General features: G+C 39.0%; 1 protein-coding gene across 9 annotated transcripts in view; it reads right to left on the bottom strand.

The window, feature by feature from the left end:
- The window catches only part of NCOA1 (nuclear receptor coactivator 1), a 279,034-nt gene that overhangs the window by 210,108 nt on the left and 45,779 nt on the right, over positions 1–23,147 (bottom strand). Inside the window, exon 1 of one of the 9 annotated variants that reach the window (XM_063713751.1) lies at positions 2,575–3,315. The exons of the other annotated variants lie outside the window; for them this stretch is intronic. The gene's annotated coding sequence lies outside the window, so the exon portion shown is untranslated. Of the gene's footprint in view, positions 1–2,574; positions 3,316–23,147 lie in introns of those variants that run through there. 9 annotated transcript variants of the gene reach the window in all.

The raw sequence follows: 23,147 nt of genomic DNA on the forward strand, positions 1-23,147 counted from the left end.
TGAATTGTATCTCCCAGAATTCCCCCATGTTGTGGGAGGGACCCAGGGAGAAGTAATTGAATTATGGGGGCCAGTCTTTCCTGTGCTATTCTCGTGATAGTGAATAAGTCTCATGAGATCTGATGGGTTTTATCAGGGGTTTCCACTTTTGCTTCTTCCTTATTTTCTCTTGCCACCACCATTTCAGAAGTGCCTTTCACCTCCTGCCATGATTCTGAGGCCTCCCCAGCCATGTGGAACTGTAAGTCCAATTAAACCTCTTTTTCTTCCCAGTCTCGGGTATGTCTTTATCAGCAGCGTGAAAATGGACTAATACAGTTTTCCGTTGCACACAGGCAAACAAACTTAGTTAAGTTCAACAGTACTTTGACTGGCTCAACAGTAGCCTGGATAGGGATGAAGAAAGAACAAGTGAACTTGCATACAGGTCAATAAAAATAATCCAGAATGAAACCAAAGTTAAAAAGAGTGGGGGAAAAAACACAGTTTGGAGTATTCAAGAGCTGTGGAATTATACCAGAATGTCTATTACTCCCACGAGAAGAAAAAAAAAAATGGACACAAAAAATATGGGAAGAGATCATGGTCAAGAATTTTCCCAAAATGAACCCAAGGGTTCATTTTGGGAAAATGAACCAGAGATCCAAAAAATCCCAAAGAACCCTTCGTAATAAACACCAAAAGCACACATACCAAACAAACATACATGGATATATCATAGTCAAACTGCTGAAAATGAAGATAAAAATCGCAAACGTAGAGAGAGAAAAAAATATCACATACAAAGAACAAAGATTAAAATTACAGAAGACTTCTTATCAGGAAAGTATGCAAGCCAAAAGAGAATGGAGTATATACCTTTCAAGGATTGAAAGAAAAAAAAGCTGAACATAGAATTCAGTTCTATGTATAGAATTCAATAACCAGCAAAAATACTTTTCGAAAATAAAGGGCTTTTTTTGAACTAATAATACCTGAGATAATTCACTCCCTGCAGACACAAAATATATTAAAAGCAGTTCTTCAGGCAGAAGTATAGTACCAGGTAAAAATTTGGATCTACCAAAAAAGGGGGAAGGGAGGGAGAAGGAGGAAGAAGAAGAGGAAGAAGAGGAGGAGGAGCAGGAGGAGGAGGGGGAGGGGGGTGGCAAAGACGAACAGCATTGGAAGATAAATATAAAAGACTACTTTTTCTTACTTTGTTCACCGTAGGTTATTCACCAACTAAAGCAAAAATTAATAAGACTGTATTGTAGGGTTAGTAACATATAGAAGTAAAATGTGTAACAACATGGCATAAAAAGCGGAGATACAAAGTTGAAGTACAGTGCTGTAAAATTATTATATGACATATAAAGTGGCATAATATTATTTAAAGGAAGAATGTGATAACTTAAAGATATATCTTTTAAACTCTAGAGTAGCAGTTCTCAACCAAGGGCAATTCCCACCCCCAACCCGCCATTGCTACCCCCATGAAAACATTTAGCAAAGTCTGAAGGCATTTTTGGTTGTCACAATTGGGAATGGGGAGTGGCTGCTACTCTCATCTAGTAGGTAGACACCAAGGATGCTGCTAAAAATCCTACAATACATACAGGATAGCCACCCCCCCAACCCAACAACAACAATGAATTATCTGGCCCAAAATATCAATAGTATCAAGGTTTAGGAACCATGACCTAGAGCAAGCACTAGGTAAATAAGTAGCTAAGAGTAGATATAAAGTGGAATCATGGAAAATGATTAATTCAATACAAGGCAAGAAAAGAAGAAAAAATTTCTGGTTCTAGGTCTTTGAGGAATCACCACACTGTCTTCCACAATGGTTGAGCTAATGCACATTCCGACCAACAGCATAAAAGTGTTCCTATTAATCCACAGTCTCACCACCATCTGTTGTTTCTTGACTTTTTAATAATAGCCATCCTGACTGGCATGAGATGGTATCTCATTGTGATTTTGATTTGCATTTTTCTAATGACCAGTGATGTTGAGCTTTTTTCCATATGTTTGTTGGCCACATAAATGTCTTCTTTTGAGAAGTGTCTGTTCATGTCCTTTGCCCATTTTTTAATGGGGTTGCCTTTTTCTTGTAAATTTGACCCAGCAATGCCATTACTGGGGATACACCCAAAGGAATATAAATCATTCTACCATAAACATGCAAGCATATGTTCACTGTAGCACTATTCACAATAGCAAAAACGTGGAATCATCCCAAATGCCCATCAATGATAGACTAAAGAAAATGTAGTACATATATACACCATGGAATACTATGCAGCCATGAAACGGAATGAGATCATGTCTTTTGCAGGTACATGGATGGAGCTGGAAGCCATTATCCTCAGCAACTAACGCAAGAACAGAAAACCAAACACTGCATGTTCTCACTTGTAATTGGGATCTGAACATATGAGAACACATGGACATAGGGAGGGGAATACACACTGGAGCCTGTCAGGGGGGCAGGGGAAGGGAGAGTATCAGAATAAATAGCTAATGCATGTTGGGCTTAACACCTAGGTGATGGGTTGATAGGTGCAGCAAACCACCATGGAACATGTTTACCTGTGTAACAAACCTGCAGATCTGGCACATGTATCCTGGAACTGAAAATAAAGAAAAGAGGAAAAAATAAACAAAAAAGGCCCAAAATACAGAAAACTAGCAAGATGGTATGTTTAAATCCAAACATCAATAATTAAGTAGAAATAATCTAAGCATCCTAATTAAAAGAATAAATTATGAGATCAAATGTTTAAAACAAGATCCAACTACATCCTATCTACAAGATACCCACTTTAAATACGAAGAGAAAAGTTAAGTAAAAAGGATAGAATAGAAAGAAAAGACAGAACTGATACAATATCTGACAAAACAAACCTCAGAACAAGAAATATTTCCAGTAATAAAGTGGAGCACTATATAATTACAAAGAATCAATTCATTAAGAAGACATAGCAATCCTAAATGTGTTACTATCTAACAATACAACTTCAAATTAAATGAAACAAAAACTGATAGGACTGTAGGAGAAATAGGCAAATCCACAATTACAGTTATCGATATGAATACTCCTGTTACTAATCAATAGAACAAGAAGACAGAAAATAACTAAGATACAGAAGACCTGAAAACATTACCAACTAACTTGATCAAATTGGACATTTACAGAACACTCTACACAAGAGCAAAAACTATGTTCTTTTCAGGAGCACATGGAATATTCACCAGCATGGACCGTATTCTGGCCCGTAAAACAAACTTTAAGATATTTAAAATACTTAAAATCAAATAATGTATTTTTTCTGGCCAAAATGGAATTAAATTAAAATTAATAACTCAAAGATAGATTAAGAATACCAAAGACTTGGAAATTAAACAACATGTTTCTAAAATACTCCATGGGTTAAACGAAAAAGTAAGGAAAATTAGAAAATACTTTTAATTGAGTGAAAATTAAAAGAGAAAATATCAACGTTTGTGGGGAGGGCCTTTTCCTCTCGTAAGTCCCCTCTCTCTCACTAGAGAGAGAGCTGTTTTCCTTTCTTTTTCTTTCTCTTTCTCTTGCCTATTAAACCTCCGCTCCTAAACTCCTCATGTATGTCTGTGCCCTAAATTTTCCGGGTGTGAGATGATGAACTCCGGGTATTTACCCCAGACAACGTAGCCACTTCATATTGGGAACCTCGTCTGGGATACCAAGGTACAACATTCATCAAAACGGTAAGTAGAGAAGCGGACTCCAACCCTGTCCTTTCATTTTGGGGTTCTCAGCCTCCATTTTAGAGCCAAATCAAATCAGTAACAGGCATCCGTCAGCCAATTAAAAACACAGCATGGTAGCCATTCTTAAAGACTTGGATGTGTGACTTACTAGGGAGAACATCGAGAATCCCCCAGCACCAACATGTAGCTGGCCATGTTGGCCATGTTTGAACCAGCTTCCTTTCACAGAGGATTTAGCAGTCGTGTGAGGCTGGAAGAGGTTCTGGAGCAACTGAGGATTTCTGGCTGGGGCTACCCCCTGGTATTATTCAAAGGTTTCTGGACTGACCTCAGCGTCCAACTGCCCAAAGGGGTGTTAGCAAAAGGATCTCCAACTTTTCTATCGTAATTTCCTCCTTTCCTATCCATGACTGCTGTATCTCCTGTCCTCTTTTCCTCTCCGAAGTCCCCTCTCTCTCATTAGAAAGAGAGCTGTTTTCCTTTCTCTTTCTCTTGCCTATTAAACCTCTGCTCCTGAAAAAACAAAAAACAACAACAAAAAACAAAAACAAACAAACAAAAAAACAGGGATACTACTAAAGTAGTTTTTAGAAACTTACAGCATGAAATGCTTACATTACAAAACAAGTAAGGTCTTGAATCAATAATTTAAGCCTCCACCTTAAGGAGGTAGAAAAAGAAGAGGAGTAAATTAAATACAAAGCAATTTGAAGAAAAAAAATTGAAAACAAAACATAGAGATTATCTATGAAACACAAATCTAATTCTTTGAAAAGTTCAATGAAACTAAATAAATTTCTGACCAGAGTGATCAAAAAAAAGAGAGAAGCCACAAATTACCTACATTGGTAATGAAAAGGAGACATCACTAGAGATTTTATAGCTATGAAAGGGATAATTAGGGAATATTCTGAACAATTTTATGGCAATAAACTCCACAACTTAGATAAAATGTACCGATTCCTTAACTCATAATTTAAAACCTTCTCAAGAAAACAGTTCCATGACAAAGGCTCCCTTGGTGAATTCTACTAAACATTTAATGAAAAAATCATACCAATATTACAAAAACTCTTCCAGAAACAAGAAGAAAACATTTCTCAATTCATTTTATGAGAATATAGTATTGACCCTAATACAAAAATCAGACCAAAACAAACTACAAGAAAACTACAGACCAGCATACTTTCATGAACATAGATGGAAAATATCTTAACCAAATGAATCTAGCCAATATACTGAAAGAAATATATATCATAGCCAAATACCATTTATCCCAAGAATGCAATGTTGGTTCAACATATGAAAGAAAATCCATCAATGTAATACACCACATCAACAGACTGAAAAATAAATGATCATCTTAATTAATGGGAAAAAAAAAAAAGGCATTTGGGCTGGGCACAGTGGCTCACGCCTGTAATCCCTGCACTTTGGGAGGCCGAGTGGGCAGATCACTTGAGGTCAGGAGTTTGGGACCAGCCTGGCCAACAAGGTGAAACCCCGTCTCTACTAAAAATACAAAAATTAGCTGGGTGTGGTGGCGCACACCTGTAATCCCAGCTACTCGGGAGGCTGAGGCAGGGGAATCACTTGAACTTGGGAGGCAGAGGCTGCAGTAAGCCAAGATCGCCCACTGCACTCCAGCGTGGGTGACAGAGTGAGACCCCACCTCAAAAAAAAAAAAAAAAAAAAAAAAAAAAAGAAGGCATTTGAAAAACTTCCACATCATTCATGATTCAAAACTCTCAGAAAACTAGAAACAGAAGAGAACATCCTCAACCTATGTATCTATAACAAATCTATAGCTAACATTATACATAATCACAAAAGATTAAACGTTGTCTCCTAAGATGATGAACGAGACATGAACGTCTGCTCTCACCACTCCTATTCAACAATGTACTATATTGTACTACACTGTCAGTACAGTGATGCAAGAAGGAATAAAAGCCAGAAGATGGATTTTAAAAGAGGAAACAAAACTGGTTTTTTCCACAAATGACAAGATTGTCTATATAGAAAATCCCAAAGGATTAATCTACTGAATTTATCTAATAAATTCCTACTATTAAAACTACTAAATGAATTGAGCAAAATTGCAGAAGACAAGATCAACACACAAAATTACATTGTACTTCTAGTGGTAGTAATGAATAATTAGAAATAAATTCACAAAATAGTAGCAATTGTATAAACATTAAAAAGAGATAGAATATAACAAAATAAATGCAAGATTTGTGTGCTCAAAAATATAAAGCACAGGCCAGGAGCGGTGGCTCACGCCTTTAATCCCAGCACTTGGGGAAGCCAAGGCAGGCAGATGACAAGGTCAGGAGATCAAGACCATCCTGGCTAACACAGTGAAACCCCGTCTCTACTAAAAATAGAAAAAATTAGCTGGGTGTGGTGGCACATGCCTGTAATCCCAGCTACTCGGGAGCTGAGGCAGGAGAATTGCTTGAACCTAGGAGGCAGACGTTGCAGTGAGCCAAGATCGTGCCACTGCACTCCAGCCTGGACAAGAGCGAGACTCCATCTCAAAAAAAAAAATAAATTAAAAATAAATAAATAAATAAATAAATATATATATATATACACATATAAAATATATACATAAAGCACAGTGAGAAATCAAAGACCTCAATAATTGGTGATACATTATTTTCAAATATCAGGTCAATCAATATTGTTAAGGTGTCAATTTTCCCCCAAATTAATGTAAATCCAATTAAAATCCCAGCAGGCTTTTTAAAAAAACTGACAAGCTGATTCTAAAATTTTATGAAAATGCAAAGAAACTAGAATAGTCAAAACACTTTTCAAAAAGAAGAACAAAGTTAGAAGACTTAGATTCACTGATTTCAAGACTTTCTATAAAGCTACAGCAATTAAGACATTGTGATTCTGCCATAAAGATAAACATAAAGATAATGGAATAGAAGGGACAGTCCAGAAATAAATCTACATATTATGGTCAACTGATTTCAAACAGAAGTACCAGGGTAACTCAATAGAAAGAGAATTGTCCTTCAACAAATGGTGCAGGAACAATTGGCAGTCCATATGCCAAAAAAAAAAAAACCCTCAACCCACACCTCATGTCTTACACAAAAATTAATAGACCTAAATAGAAAAAATTCAAAACTATACAACTTAGGAAAACACAGAAGAAAATCTTTGGGATTGTAGGTTAGCCCAGGGGTTGGCTATCCTGCAGAGAGCCAAACAGTCTCTGCTGAAACTACGCAACACTGACATTGTAGCATGAAAACAGCCATAGACAATACATAAACAAATGTTCGCGGCTATATTCAAATAACATTTTATTTACAAAAACAGGTAGTGGGCTAAATTAGGTCGTTAGTTTGCCAACCTCTCACTGACAGCAGAGTTTTTATATATGATGCTTAAAAACACAAACAATAAAAGAAAAAAATAATAACACTTTATTAAAATTTTAAACTTTTGCTGTTCAAAAGATAGTGTTATAAAAATGTAAAGATGAGCCACAAATCTGGAGAAAATATTTGCAAAACAAATATCTGATGAAGGACTTGTTTTCAGGACATAAAGAACTCTTCAACACAATAATAAAAAAATTCAATAAAAATAATGGGCAGAATATTTGGACAATGCAAAAATGACAATTCTTAACAAGCAGTCTAGAGACATGGTACATATGTTTAACCTTTCCTACTGGTCTTTATGCTGTCTGAAACAGAACCAATCCTGCCTGGATAGAGCACTCAGTGTTCTGCCTTACACAAAAAGACAACCACAAATGAAAACTATCAGAGCTTTTTTTTTTTTTTGAGACAATGTCTTCCTCTGTCACCCAGGCTGGAGTGCAGTAGCACAATCTCAGCTCACTGCAACCTCTGCCTCCCAGGTTCAAGTGATTCTCCTTTCTCAGCCTCCCAAGTAGCTGGGATTACATGCCCAGATAATTTTTGTATTTTTAGTAAAGATGAGGTTTCACCATGGTGGCCAGGCTGGTCTCAAACTCCTGACCTCAAGTGATCCACCCGCCTCGGCCTCCCAAAGTGCTGGGATTTCAGGCATGAACCACTGCACCCAGCCTATCAGAGCATTTTTAAAGTTAGGTAATACAAATACTTGGTACAAAAAGGAAACTGTACAAAACAAGTGATGGTGAACAGGAATTTCCCTCCAATCATCCAGCTCCCTTCCCTTGTTTACTATGCATTCATAGATATTCTATGCATATAAAAGCAAACAAAAACAACAGTGGCATATCTGATATGGTTTGGCTGTGTCCCCACCCAAATCTCATCTTGAATTCCCATGTGTTGTTAAAAGGACCTGAAGGGAGGTAACTGAATCATGGGGGCAGGTCTTTTCCCATGCTGTTCTCATGGTAGTGAATAAATCTCTCGAGATCTGATGGTTTCATAAGGGGGAGTTTCCCTGCACTAGCTCTCTCTCAACCTGCTGCCATCCATGTAAGATGTGACTCACTCCTCCTCCCCTTCTGCCATAATTGTGAGGCCTCCCCAGCAACGTGGAAATGTAAGTCCATTAAACCTCTTTCTTTTGTAAATTGCCCTGTCTTGGGTATGTCTTTATCAGCAGCGTGAAAATAGACTAATATGGTAAGTTGGTTCTGGGAGTGGGGGGTGCTGCTGAAAAGATACCTAAAAACATGGAAGTAACTTTGGAACTGGGTAACAGGCAGAGGCTGGAATGGTTTGAAGTGCTCAGAAGAAGAGAGGAAAATGTTGGAAAGTTTCAAACTTTGTAGAGACCTGTTGTATGGCTTTGACCAAAATGCTGATAATGATATGGACAATGAAATCCAGGCTGAGGTGGTCTCAAATGGAGAGGAGGAAGCTGTTTGCTAAAACTTGTTTTAGCAAAAAGATTGGTGGCATGTTGCCCCTGCCCTGGAGGTTTGTGGAAATTTGAACTTCAGAGAGATGATTTAGGGTATCTGGCGGACGAAATTTCTAAGCAACAAAACATTCAAGAGGTGACTTGGGTGCCGTTAAAGTCATTCAATTTTAAAAGGGAAATAGAGGCTGGGTGTCGTGGCTCATGCCTGTAATCCCAGCACTCTGGGAGGCCGAGGCGGGTGGATCACAAGGTCAGGAGATCGAGACCATCCTGGTTAACACGGTGAAACCCCGTCTCTACTAAAAATACAAAAACAAAATTAGCCGGGCACGGTGGTGGGCACCTGTAGTCCCAGCTACTCAGCAGGCTGAGGCAGGAGAATGGCGTGAACCCGGGAGGCGGAGCTTGCAGTGAGCTGAGATTGCGCCACTGCACTCCAGCCTGGGTGACAGAGTGAGACTCCGTCTTTAAAAAAAAGGGAAACAGAGAATAAAAATATGGAAAAATTGCAGCCTGACAATGTGATAGAAAAGAAAATCCTATTTTCTGAGGAGAATTCAAACTGGCTGCAGAAATCTGCATAAGTAACGAAGAGCCGAATATTTATCACCAAGACGTGGGGAAAATGTCTCCAGAGCATGTCAGAGACCTTTGTGGCAGCCCCTCCCATCACAAGCCCAGAGGTTTAGGAGGAAAAAATGGTTTTGTGGGCCAGGCCCAGGGTCTCTCTGCTATATGCAGTATAGGGACTTAGTACCCTGTGTGCCAGCCACTCCAGCCATGACTAAAAGGGGCCAAGGTACAACTCAGGCTGTTGTTTCAGAGGGTGCAAGCACCAAGCCTTAGCAGCTTACACATGGTGTTTAGCCTGTGAGTGCACAGAAGTCAAGAAGTGGGGTTTGGGAACCTCCGCCTAGATTTCAGAAGATGTATGGAAACACCTGGATGCCCAGACAGAAGTTTGTTGCAGGGGCGGGGCTCTCATGGAGAACCTCTGTTAGGGCAGTGCAGAAGAGAAATGTGGGGTCGGAGCCCCCACAGAGTCCCTACTGGGGCACCACCTAGTGATGCTGTGAGAAGAGAGCCACCGTCCTCCAGACCACAGAATGGTAGATCCACCAACAGCTTGCACTGTGCGCCTGGAAAAGTCGCAGGCACTCAACACCAGCCCATGAAAACAGCCATGAGGAAGGCTGTACCCTGCAAAGCCACAGGGGCAGAGCTGCCCAAAACCTTGGGAACCCACCCCTCGCATCAGCTTGTCCTGGATGTGAGACATGGAGTCAAAGGAGATCATTTTGGAGCTTTAAGATTTGACTGCCCTGCTGGATTTTGGACTTGCTTGGGACCTGTAGCTCCTTTGTTTTGGCCAATTTCTCCCATTTGGAATGGCTGTATTTACCCAATGCTTGTAGCCCCAAGTATCTAACTTGCTTTTGATTTTACAGGCTCATAGGCGGAAGGGACTTGCCTTGTCTTGGATGAGACTTTGGACTGTGGACTTTTGAGTTAATGCTGAAATGAGCTAAGACTTGGAGGACTGTTGGGAAGGCATGATTGGTTTTGAAATGTGAGGATGTGAGATTTGGGAGGGGCCAGGGATGCAATGATATGGTTTGACTGTGTCCCCACCCAAATCTCATCTTGAATTCCCACATGTTGTGGGAAAGACCTGGTGGGAGGTAACTGAATCATAGGGGCAGGCCTTTTCCCACGCTGTTCTCGTGGTAGTGAATAAATCTCACAACATCTGATGGTTTCGTAAGGGGGAGTTTTCGTGCACATGCCCTCTTTCTTTGCCTACTGCCATCCAGGTAAGATGTGACTTGCTCCTTCTCCCCTTCCACCATGATTGTGAGGCTTCCCCAGTCATGTGGAACTGTAAGTCCATTAAACCTCTCTCTTTTGTAAATTGCCCAGTCTCAGGTGTGTCTTTATCAGCAGTAAGAAAACAGAGTAATACAATACTATACAGTTTCATATCTTTTTTTTAATACAGTGTATCTTAGCACTCATTTCATAGCATTCCTTATAGAATTCCCTCATCCTTTTTTTTTTTTTTTTTTGAGACAGAGTCTCACTCTGTCACCCAGGCTGGAGTGCAGTGGCACGATCTCGGCTCACTGCAAGCTCCATCTCCCAGGTTCACACCATTCTCCTGCCTCAGCTTCCCGAGTAGCTGAGACTACAGGCGCCCGCCACCAGGCTTGGCTAATTTTTTTGTATTTTTAGTAGAGACAGGGTTTCACCATGTTAGTCAGCATGGTCTTGATCTCCTGAGCTAGTGATCCGCCCGCCTCGGCCTCCTAAAGTGCTGGGATTACAGGCGTGAGCCATTGCGCCTGGCTCCCTCATCCTTTTTTTTTTTTTAACAATCTCATGATATATGAATACATCACAATTTAATCAGCCCCTCACTGATTATGCATTTGCAATATTTTGCCATACAATGCTGTATCTCTGTACTCACGAAGCAGAATTACTGAGTCAAAGAGTATCTGCATTTTAAATTATGATAGTCTTTGCTAAACTGTGCTCTATATAGTTTATCAGCATTTAAAAAAATATGGACACATGTCAGTAAGCCCTCCAGTTCAGGGAAAACTAAGATGAAAGAGTAAATTCTCATAATATAGCTGCAATTACTAAGCAAAGATGTTTTGGAAGATTTGCAACTAAATAATCCAAGATACTTATTAAATTTATAGTGAATGACAAGACGAATATATAGTGAATGACACAAAAAAAGAGGTTTATCCAGGCCTCCCATTATCCCAAAATCTCTTCTATTAAATTAAGGTCAATAATTTTAATTTGAGATTTATAACCTAATTTCTAAGAGGACTTAAATTATTACAAGTTAAAATACAAGATAAAGAGGATTAATCATAAAATCATGTAAATAAATTAAAATATTAGATACTGTAATAGATGGTATGGCCACATACTAATCTTCCAAACATGGCCGCCATTGATTATTTCCTTCCCAATGTGCACATGTCATTCCACCTATCAAGAGATGAGGCTTTATTTCCCAGTCCCTTGAATCCTGGCTGGCTGACTTGCTCTGACCAGCAGGAAGAATGTGGTCAAAGTGATGTTCTGAAACTGCAGGAACCCAGAAGACTGGTAGCTTCCCCTTACTCCCTCTTCTTGGAAGTCAGAGGCCATGTAAGAAATCCAACTACTCTGACACCACAATGCTGAGGAGACGCCATGTGGAGGCATACAAAAGTGTCAGACATGTGAAGAAAGCCTGAGACTGTCCAGCCCACACCAGTTACCAGCTGAGTAAGTGATCCCAACTGACGCCACACAGAGTGGAAGAATCCCCTATCTGAGCCCTGCTCAAACTCCTGATCCCCAGAATTGTAAAAATTATAAATCACTGCTGTAGACAATTGAAAAAGATACTATCAAGCTCGTGATATCAGCAAATTACAAACACCAAGTGTCAAATTTGGGTCCATGTTTTCCAGGTTATAAGTTTTCATTTTTCAGTAAGAAGAAAAAGAAAACATGTAATTTTTCTATCTTAATTAGATGCACTTATACAAAGAACAATGGACCTAGGACTATAGTTTCAAATATAATTTTAGAAAATTTTAGAAAATGCACATCATTCAAATGATGTTTCTTACAGATCGATTCTATACAGACAAATAACATATTAAATCAGAACCCAGCACAGGCATTTTCATGTCAGAGGAGACTAAGATGATGTGGTCTTGATACTTTTGTTCTCTAAAGACTTAATACAAGAAACTACATGAATGCATAATTAAGATATTCATTAGTCTGTCTCATATCTGATGTGGATTTTTTGCATTAAGTGAGCTTTTTTTTTTTTTAAGAGATGGGATCTTGCTCTGTAGCCCAGGCTAGAGTACAGCAGTACAATCATAGCTTCAGTGAACTTTTGATAGACACTAAATAGCTGTCAGTTTGTGATGAAATCCAATAAAAACAGGCCGGGTGTGGTGGCTCATGCCTGTAATCACAGCACTTTGGGAAGCCGAAGCAGGTGGATCACCTGAGGTCAGGAGTTCAAGACCAGCCTGGCCAACATGGTGAAACCCCATCTCTACTAAAACACAAAAATTAGATGAGTATAGTGGCGTGCACTTGTAATCCCACCTACTCGGAAGGCTGAGGCAGGAGGATTGCTTGAACCTGGGAGGCAGAGGTTGCAGTGAGCCGAGATTATGCCACTGCACTCCAACCTGGGCAAGAGAGCGAGACTCCGACTCAAAAAAATAAATAAATAAATCTAATAAAAACACAGAATAAATATTCTATAAGGCTGGTTAAATTTAGAGCCATATACATAAAGAACAGAAGTATCTACCTCTCCCCACAAACTGTTCCCTCCGAGATCAACAACATTCTTTAATGCTATATCCTATGTAAATACCTTGGTCCTTGACTTATCTGACCTAAACAGAATCTATACAAATAACCATTCCCTCTCAGTCACCAAGTGCAGCCCATACTCAAGGGGGTGGTAGGAGGTGGGGGGTTAAGTTCCACTTCCTTGAGGAGGGGAGTGTCTGCACAAATTATTTGGAATTCTTCTGTACAAGATAAATAAATAAGTGGGGACAGTTATTTATTTAACCATTTATTTTAATCAGTGTGGACTTAGGGATATTTATTTTATGCTTTGGGTCATAATCCAATAATACAATATTATTTATTTTATTGCTCAAATTGTTCCAGCTTCAGTCACTGGGTGCTCTTTCAGTTGGCTCCTGTATCCCTTTGCCAACCCCGTGTCCTTTTGCATTTCGCATATTTTCTTATTTTCTGGCACTCTACAATGTTCCAGGCTCATCTTGCAAATTCCCTGCCCCAGCCCTAGAATCAGCCATTTTCCAAGGAGCCTTAGTTCTTTCTATCGGAGAGTGGTATTAGAAACCAAGATCTGATGCTGGGTGTGCTCATGCTACTGGGTTGTCACTGCTCCTAGGCCCTCTCAGCAGACAGAGCTAGTAAATAAATGTATGTATACTAGGCTATGTATACATACATATCTATATTTATTTCTGAATCTGTATCAATATTAAGGTAAATGTGTGTTCAATGCTTATGTTTCAAACTCTAATTCAGTATCACATGGTTCATTCTAGCCTTCTTCCTGCTTGTGGTTACCTCACTCTCTAAAAATGAGAAAACTAGTTCCCATGATTCACCATTCATTTACTGATTTTTTTAATCCCAATATACATGTGCAATGTTTTTTGAATTGTTAGCTCACACTCTACTGAATTTCTGTCCTATCTTTTTCTTTTGAAAGTCTTATTAACAGAATCCTCTTTTATTTTTTCTTGAGACAGGGTCTCATTCTGTCACCCAGGCAGGAGTGCAGTGGCACAATCACGGCTCACTGTGGCCTCAGCTTCCTGAGCTCAGGTGTTCCTCCCACCCCAGTTGCCCAAGTAGCTGGGACTACAGGTGCATACTGCCATGCCCAGCTAATTTTTTGTATTTTTTGTAGAAATGACGTTTTGCTATGTTGCCCAGGCTGGTCTCAAAACTCCTGAACTCAAGCAATCCACCACCTTGGCCTTCCAAAGTGCTGGGGTTACAGGCATGAGCCACCGCACCCAGCCAGAATCCTCATTTTAGAAGCACGTGTTCCTAAGATCCTTGACATGGATCACCTCTTCTATCTCCGCACATTTTACTTGAGTTATCTTTCATATCCACAACTTTATTTACTTTCCAAATGCTGATACTTTCCAAATCAGTATCTCCAACCCAAATCTCTCTCCTAAACTTCAAACCCACTTATCCAACTACCAGTTGGATCTCAAGTTAGGTGTCTCATAGGCACCTCAAACTGAACTCAACCATCCTTCCCTAATCTTCTCCTCCAGGGTTTATCTACTGAATGACACCATCGTCATCATCTACCTATCTGCATAAGCCAGAAATTTAAGACTAGGTTGGTCCTCTTCTCTCTACTCTCCCTAATATCTAACCACCAAAGCCTAAATCTTTCTCAAATACATCTCCATCCTTATGATCCTCCTACTGTAGCCAATCTAACATTATCTCCAACCTAGAAAAATTTATTGTTAGAACAAATGAATACACAAGACAACTTCTTAACTGATCTCCCTACCTTTAATTTTACCTGGCTCTAATCCATTCACACTACAATCTGAGTAATCTTTCTAAAAAACAAACCAGATCATATCACTTTTCATTATTAAAATATTTCAATAGATTCCCATTCCTCTCAGGATAAAGCCCAACTGCCCTAACATTGCTTTCAGGGCTGTGTGATATAATACCTAGTGACCTCTCTCCTGTCATCCTTCTCTCACTTTATGCCCTCTGCAATCAACTAATCTGAAATCGTCTCAATTTCTCTCTCCTGTCTTCTTGTCTCAATTCAGATGTTCCTTCTTTAGAAAGCCATCTCTGCCTCCCCTGTTCATCTAGGCTAAGTGCTCCTGTTCTATGCTCACATTCAATTACGTGGTCCATCCACTGTAGCATCCATCATACTACATTGTAGTATCTGTTTATTTTGTATCCCTTGCTAGACCAGAAACTCAATCTGGGCAAAAACATCACATTATCTCTGCTACGATTTGATTTGTCCCCTCCAAAACTCATCTTAGAATTTGATCCCCTAGGTGGCAGTGTTGGGAGGCAGGGCCTGGTGGAAGGTGTTTGGGTCATGGGGGCAGATCCCTCACAAATAGATTTAATTCTCTCCTGTGGGAGTGAGTTTTCTCAGGACTGGATTAGTTACTGCAAAAGTAGATTGTTATAAAAGCAGGTTGTTATAAAAGGAAGTTTGGCTTCCTAGAATTCTCTTGCTTCCACTCTCACGATGTGATCTCTTTGTACATGCCCACTCCCTTTTCTGCTTCTCCACTGTGTTTTGACCCAGCACCTGGTCCTCACCATAAGCCCCTAGATGGAGCACTAAGCTCCTGAACTTCCCAGCCTGCAGAATCATGAGCCCAGTAAACTCTTCTTTATAAATTACCAGTCTCAGGTATATTGTTATAGCTAGCAATACAAAACAGAATAAGACAACCCTGTTTGTCATTGTATCCTCAGAGACTAGCTCTCTGCTCAGCACAACAAATGCTTAAATACTTTTGAGTTTCCATTTTTGTTATTTCTGTGGCTTAGATTTAGTGACGATTTTACAAGTAATCAAAATAAAATCCCCCTGTAAGGTACAAAGTTTAATATTAATCTGTTAAATCAAGTTTACTAATTATATTATTCTAAAGAGTATTCTCTTGGATATACTCTTCAGAAAAAGTAAAAAGTTAGTATAATTTCTGAAACCTTGTCTGTCTGGAAATCTCTCTTTAGCCTTTGTATGTCAATGACAGCGTAGCAAGGTATAAAACTGAGGTCACATCTTCTTCTCCTCTTACAAACTTGTAGAGAGACCAACATCACCTACAACAGTAGTTCCCAAACTCCAAGCCCAGAAACAATGCTATTTGGTGATAAAGTTTTCACTAGTCCTCAGTACAATCAAAAACAGTGACAGTATTATTTAACCTAAAGCAAAAATTACTGTTATATTTTATATCCTTGTTTAGCCAAAAAAAGTTTATAATTTATGCCAGTCATCCAAATTTTCTACTAGAATCGTACAGTCTATTAATCCAAAGATCTTAAATTCTCTGATCTAGCATTTTTCATTAAATAGAAGACTGGATTCCAACCTGTCTTCCCTTTGAAAATCATTTGGTTCCCCCCTTTGAATATTTGTAGAATTTTCTCTCTTATCCTTGAACATCAGAAATTTGACTAGCACATTCACTAATCTTATTTATTTGGTTAGTTCTTTTAAAAGTTAAAGTCTTCAATTTAGCTACATTTTCAACACTTTCTGTAAGTATTGTTTGACTACTTATGCATCATCTCTGTTCTTTTAGAACACCCAATTTATATATACCAAATTTCTTGCATCTATCTACTCTGTTACCTTCTTGGTCATGATCTCCATGTCTATCTTCCCACAACTCTGGAACATCAACTGAACTAGTCTTAACTCACTAGTATTATTTCCTGGAGTATCCAATCTACTTTTCATTATTATTAATTTTAGTTCAATATTAATGATTTTGTTTTCCAAAATCTTTTTCCTGTTCTCAGAGTGCCTTCTTGTTCATAATAATCCCCTCTTAAATCTCACTGCACTGAGTCTATGAATTTAAATTTTTAACATCTGATGCAGTGTCATAACTATTTCACAGGCAGCCATCTGCTATGAAAACTCAAATTATATCTTCTTTAGAACTTCTGAGTCTTATTCCTATGAATTTTCTGTTGGCTCACACTACAAGAGGGATGGCCATGTTCTTCCAGAATCTGAAGCTGAGAAAGGCTCTCTCAAGGATTATTTAGATCAGTGTTAAAATCTTTTTCAGATAATTTCCCCTTTATGTCAAAAAATCTTTTTCAGATAATTTCCCCTTTATGTCAACCTTGGAAATCAAAAAACCAAATGGGGCCACAACCTCTTCTAGCCTCCATAGTAGCCTTAATCCAGCCAATGGACTGGCTCTGTGTGTCAGGATTAGGTTCCATTGCACATGACAAATACCAGTAGTTTGTATAAAAGAGAGTTTTATTTTTCTCTCACATAACAGATCCGGAGGAAGGTAGTTCAGCTGTTCCTGTTTTGGTCATCTCTTAGTTATCAAATCACTACTCAGTCCTTTCTTATCCTTTGGTAATCTGGCATTGCTGACCACTCCATTACTTCTCTGGTTTCCATGACATGATTCTTGGTTCACCTCTCACTCTTTCAACCATTCTTCTCTCCCTTGCCTGCAGGCTCCCCTTCTTCAACGTAGCTCTCAAACACTAGTGGTCATTTTGTCTCACAGTATATTCATTCTTCCTGAGCAACTTCACCCATGAACTGCCATTATCAATTACCATTATCACTTATACGTGACTTCCAAATTGTCCTCAAGCCCAGACATTTGAGTTCCAAATCCATATATCCACTAGCCTAACAGACTATAATACTTTTTCGTGTGGTTGTCTCACAAGCATCTCAATCTCAGCATGCCTAAGTAAGATAGTAGTATCTTTCATTCTCATCCCCAAAATGCTTTTACTATTGCATTTACTACCATGGTTTCTGGCAATACCATCTCTCCACTCAACCAATCAAGAAACCTAAGAATAGTCTAGAATCCCCCTTCTGTCTCATTCCCACACATATATGTCTTCTTAATTCTACATATTTAACATCTCTTTTATTTGTCTCCTTATGCTGCTATCTAAATTCAGGATCTCATTATATCACTGGATCATCAAAAAGATCTGGCCAGGTGCAGTTCTGGCCAGGTGCAGTGGCACACACCTGTAATCCCGGCACTTTGGGAGGCTGAGGCAGGTGGATCACTTGAGGTCAGGAGTTCGAGACCAGCCTGGCCAACATGGTAAAACCTCGTCTCTACTAAAAATACAAAAATCAGCCAGGTGTGGTGGCAGGCGCCTGTAATCTCAGCTACTGGGGAGGCTGAGGCAGGAGAATCACTTGAACCCGGGAGGCAGAGGTTGCAGTGAGCCAAGATCGCACCACTGCACTCCAGCCTGGGTGACAAAAGCAAAACTCCGTCTCAAAAAAAAAAAAAGCCAGTTCTCCCAGCTACCAATCATGCACAGTTCTAATCCATCCATCTTGGCACCAAAAAGACTGTTCCATTTCAACAACTATATTTTTCATTCCCCAGATCTCTAATTGACTCTTTTAAATAAATGCCTACTCTTGTTTTATAGCCTCTTGTTTTTGTTAAGGATATAATAAATTCCCTATCTGTCTAAAAGTATTAGGTACACATTTTAGAACTCTGTTCTAGTAACTTTTTATTTGATCCTAAGTTCTTTTTTGTTGATTCTTTTTTATAGTGTTGGCTTTCCTGAAACATTTAGAGATTCTTATCTTTGTACTTGGGATTCTGTTACACTCTGTAGGCTTTTGGTAAAGCTCACTCAGGAGCAGTACTTATCTCATATTGCTTTCAGTAAGGGAGAGGAGGAGAAGCAGAACACGTCATAGACAGGGTTCTCAGTCCTTCATCTTCTAGGCATGAATATAGCCAGTTACCCCCAAATGCTTCCTACTCTCATAGACTCAGGGCTCCTACATGCAGTTCTCACATGGAAACAGATCCTTTACTTTGCTCAAGTTAGTGTTAGAATACATAGATGTTGAAGCTGCTTGGTTGCTCATGTTGCAGTAATGCTAATGAATTACCCTATTGATTATTCTGGGACCCTTCCTAGCCTCTTACCTATGGTATGAGTGTTACCCACAGGACCTCCTATTTATGTTCAGAAATTCTTCACAGTTTTTGATTTATGGAGAGTTCCTCTTCTTGTGTCCATACATGGCCACATTCAAATTTTTCTATTACTTCTATAGGTTTGGTGAAGGAATGCAAAAAGGTAGTGAAGGTTCAGTCTGCCTTTGTGAAACTGGCCAGAATAAGTATCCTGAAATGCAAATCACATCATGAATCTGTCCCTTGCCCAGCTTAAAACTCTTCATGGCTTCTGATTTCCTATAGACAGACTCTAAATGCCTTAGTATATGCAAAGCCCTCTATGATCTAATTGATGACTTCCTACCCCTGCTCATTCCCCACGCAATATCCCTCATGAACCAGCCACACCTAAGTATTCAGTAATTATGGGAGGCCATACACAACATGCTTTTTCAGGCCTTCGTATCTTTGCATTCATCATTCCTTTTGTCTCTAATGCTTCCTTCTCCAACCCTGACTCTTTTTATTACAGTATTCTAGGCATCGTATAAAACCCACTTTCAGAGGCCAGGCATGGTGGCCCTTGCCTGTAATCCCAGCACTTTGGGAGGCCAAAATGGGAGAATCACTTGAGGCCAGGAGTTCAAGACCAGCTTGGTCAATTTTGTGAGACCCCATCTCTTAAATGGGGGGGGGGGGGGAACTCACCTTCAAATGTGTAAGAAGGAATGCATATCAAATTATTAATAGTGGTTGTTTTCTTGATTTTTGTTTATCTGTACTTCCTAACCTTTACACGTTAAGAACATACAGTATTTTATTAGGGGGACAGGTCTTTGAATTTTAACGCTCTGCTTAGAGGTCCCGTCCTCTGTAAACTCTTACTTGACTAGTCAAAAGAAGATTCACTTCCTCTTTGTATCACCATGCTGTCATGTCACATCCCTTTTTAACTACACTATATTATATTTTTTTTCTTCCCCTACCAGACTGTAATCTCCTTGAGGACAGAGTCTGTTTTCTTCATCTTTCTCTCCCCAGAACCTAAAAGAATCTGAAGTCTCGTACATGACAAATAAATGCTGGATAAACATCAATGAAATCAGAGCAACTGGGAAGGGGCAGTTTTAAGCTCATATGAACTGGTCTTGGAAAGTCACTTAACTTTTCCTTCAAGAAAAAATAGAATAAAAGTATATACAGACATTTAGAGGTGGTGAGGAAGTCTATGCAGTCATAGACTTTTTAAGCTAGAAAAGATTTTACGGGAACATCGCATCCAAACTCTCAAGTTACAGATTAAAGAATTACATCCCAAACAAGTAATGGACCTGCTCAAACTCAGAGCTTCTGGCAGAATATGGATTTGAATCCAGATCTTCTGATTCCCCTTACAAAAGTTCATTCAATTTCACTGACTTACTCTATTGCTTTTCAAGTCTTTCGAGGTTTTGGCAAGGATAATACCATCTTAATAGTTAAAAATTACTCAAAAATAAAAGTTCTCCTAACACGCACTATCGCCTCAATTTTAGTCTATGAGCATTCTGCCAAGACTTGCTTTTGAATATGACTGTTCTTTGAGGCAGCTACTAGTGCTCAAACCAGGAATGGAAAGGTAAAAAGTATTCATTTCAGGCCATAAATCTGCTTTTATACCAAGTGACCAAATAACATACACATATATAACACTTGCTATTTTAATAGATATAGTCTGTAATTTCATCAGATACACTAAAAACAAACATTTAAAAAGCTCCCTGTTAAGAAAAATAAAATAAAAAGTCATTTCTTAACACTGAAGCAAGATAAATTTCTTAACTTCCATATGTGTGGGATTACCAGGAAGGAAAAGTATTTGTCAGTTTGTTTTGGCTATGGATTGTCCCCTTCTTAGACACAAAAAGTTAGCAGATACAGAATTGCAATCAAAACAGAATTTCCACTATGTTAGTTTTCTTTTTTTAACAAGTTTTATTGTATATATTTGAGATTTACAGCATATTATGAGATATATATAGACAGATAGAAACATGATTGCTACAGTGAAGCAGATAATAACTTATTACCTCACATACTTTTTGTGACAAAAGCATCTAAAATCTACTTATTTAACAAAAACCCCTAACATAATACAACTTTATTAACTTTGGTCTTTGCGTTGTTCATCAGATATCTAAACTTGTTCATCTTATACATCATCTATTTTGTATCCTTTGACCTACATATCCCCATTTCCTCACCTTTCTCCCCAACATCCCACCTGTGGTAACCAGTTTCATTCTCTATCTCTGTGCATTTTATATATATATATATATATATATATATATATATATATATATATAGACACACACATACATATATATTATATATATACACACATAAATATATTATGTATACACACACATATATATATATAATCTCCCACATATAAGTGAGATCATACAATATTTTTCTATGTCTGACTTACTTCACTTAGCATAATGTCTTCCAGGTCCATCCGTTGTGGCAAATGGCAGGATCTTCTTTTTTAAGGCTTATATAATTTTCGTGTTTGTGTGCCTGTGTGTGTGTGTGTGTGTGTGTGTGTGTGTGTGTGTGTGTGTGTGTATTTGTCCATAAGTGGACACCTAGGTTGTTTCTGTATCTTGACTATTGTGACTAATGCTACAATGAACATGGGAGTCCAGATATCTTTTTTTTCCAGTAGCTTTTGGGGTACAGGTGGTTTTGGGTTACATGGACGAATTGTGTAGTAGTGAAGTCTGAGATTTCAGTGCACTCATCACCAAAGTAGCATACGTTATACCCAATATGTAGTTTTTCTTACCCTTTGCCCCCTCTCCCATCCTCCCCTTTCTGAGTCTCCACAGTCCATTATATCTCTCTGTATGCCTCTGTGTACCCATAGCTTAGCTCCTACTTATAAGTGAGAACATGTGGTATTTGGTTTTCCATACTTCAGTTACTTCACTTAGAAAATGGCCTCCAGCAAGGATCAGGCAGCAGTATTTGCTGTTCTGCAGTATCTGCTGTTCTGCAGCCTCCACTGGTGATACCCACGCAAACAGGGTCTGGAGTGGACCTCCAGCAAACTCCAACAGACCTGCAGCTGAGGGACCTGACTGTTAGAAGGAAAACTAACAAACAGAAAGGAATAGCATCAACATCAACAAAAAGGACATCCACACCGAAACCCCATCTGTAAGTCATCAACATTAAAGACTAAAGGCAGACAAAACCACAAAGATGGGGAGAAATCAGAGCAGAAAAGCTGGTTTCTAAAAACCAGAGCGACTCTTCTCCTCCAAAGAATTGCAGCTCCTTGCCAGGAACGGAACAAAGCTGGATGGAGAATGACTTTGATGAGTTGACAGAAGGAGGCTTCAGAAAGTCAGTAATAACAAACTTCTCCGAGCTAAAGGAGCATGTTCTAACCCATTGCAAGGAAGCTAAAAACCTTGAAAAAAGGTTAGGTGAATGGCTAACTAGAATAAACAGCGTAGAGAAGACCTTAAATTACCTGATGGAGCTGAAAACCACGGCACAAGAACTTTGTGACGCATGCAGAAGCTTCAATAGCCGATTCAATCACGTGGAAAAAAGGATATCAGTGATTGAAGATCAAATTAATAAAATAAAGCGAGAAGACAAGGTTACAGAAAAATGAGTAAAAATAAACAGACCCTCCAAGAAATATGGGACTATGTGAAAAGACCAAATCTATGTTTGATTGGTGTACCTGAAAGTGATGCGGACAATGGAACCAAGTTGGAACATGCTCTTTAGAATACTATCCAGGAGAACGTCCCCAACCTAGCAAGGCAGGCCAACATTCAAATTCGGAAGTACAGAGAACACCACAAAGATACTCCTCGAGAAGAGCAACCCCAAGACACATAATGGTCAGATTCACCAAGGTTGAAATGAAGGAAAAAGTGTTAAGGGCAGTCAAAGAGAAAGGTCGGTTTACCCACAAAGGGAAGCCCATCAGACTAACAGCGGATCTCTCAGCAGAAACCTTACAAGCCAGTACAGTGCGGGAGCTAATATTCGACATTCTTAAAGAAAAGAATTTTCAACCCAGAATTTCATATCCAGCCAAACTAAGCTTCACAAGTGAAGGAAAAATAAAATTCTTTACAGACGAGAAAATGCTGAGAGATTCTGTCACCACCAGGCCTGCCTTACAAGAGCTCCTGAAGGAAGCACTAAACATGGAAAGGAACAACCAGTACCACCCACTGCAAAAACATGCCAAATTGTAAAGACCATCGATGCTATGAA

The sequence above is a fragment of the Pongo abelii genome, chromosome 12, assembly GCF_028885655.2.
Source record: "Pongo abelii isolate AG06213 chromosome 12, NHGRI_mPonAbe1-v2.0_pri, whole genome shotgun sequence".
Taxonomy (NCBI): Eukaryota; Metazoa; Chordata; class Mammalia; order Primates; family Hominidae; genus Pongo; species Pongo abelii.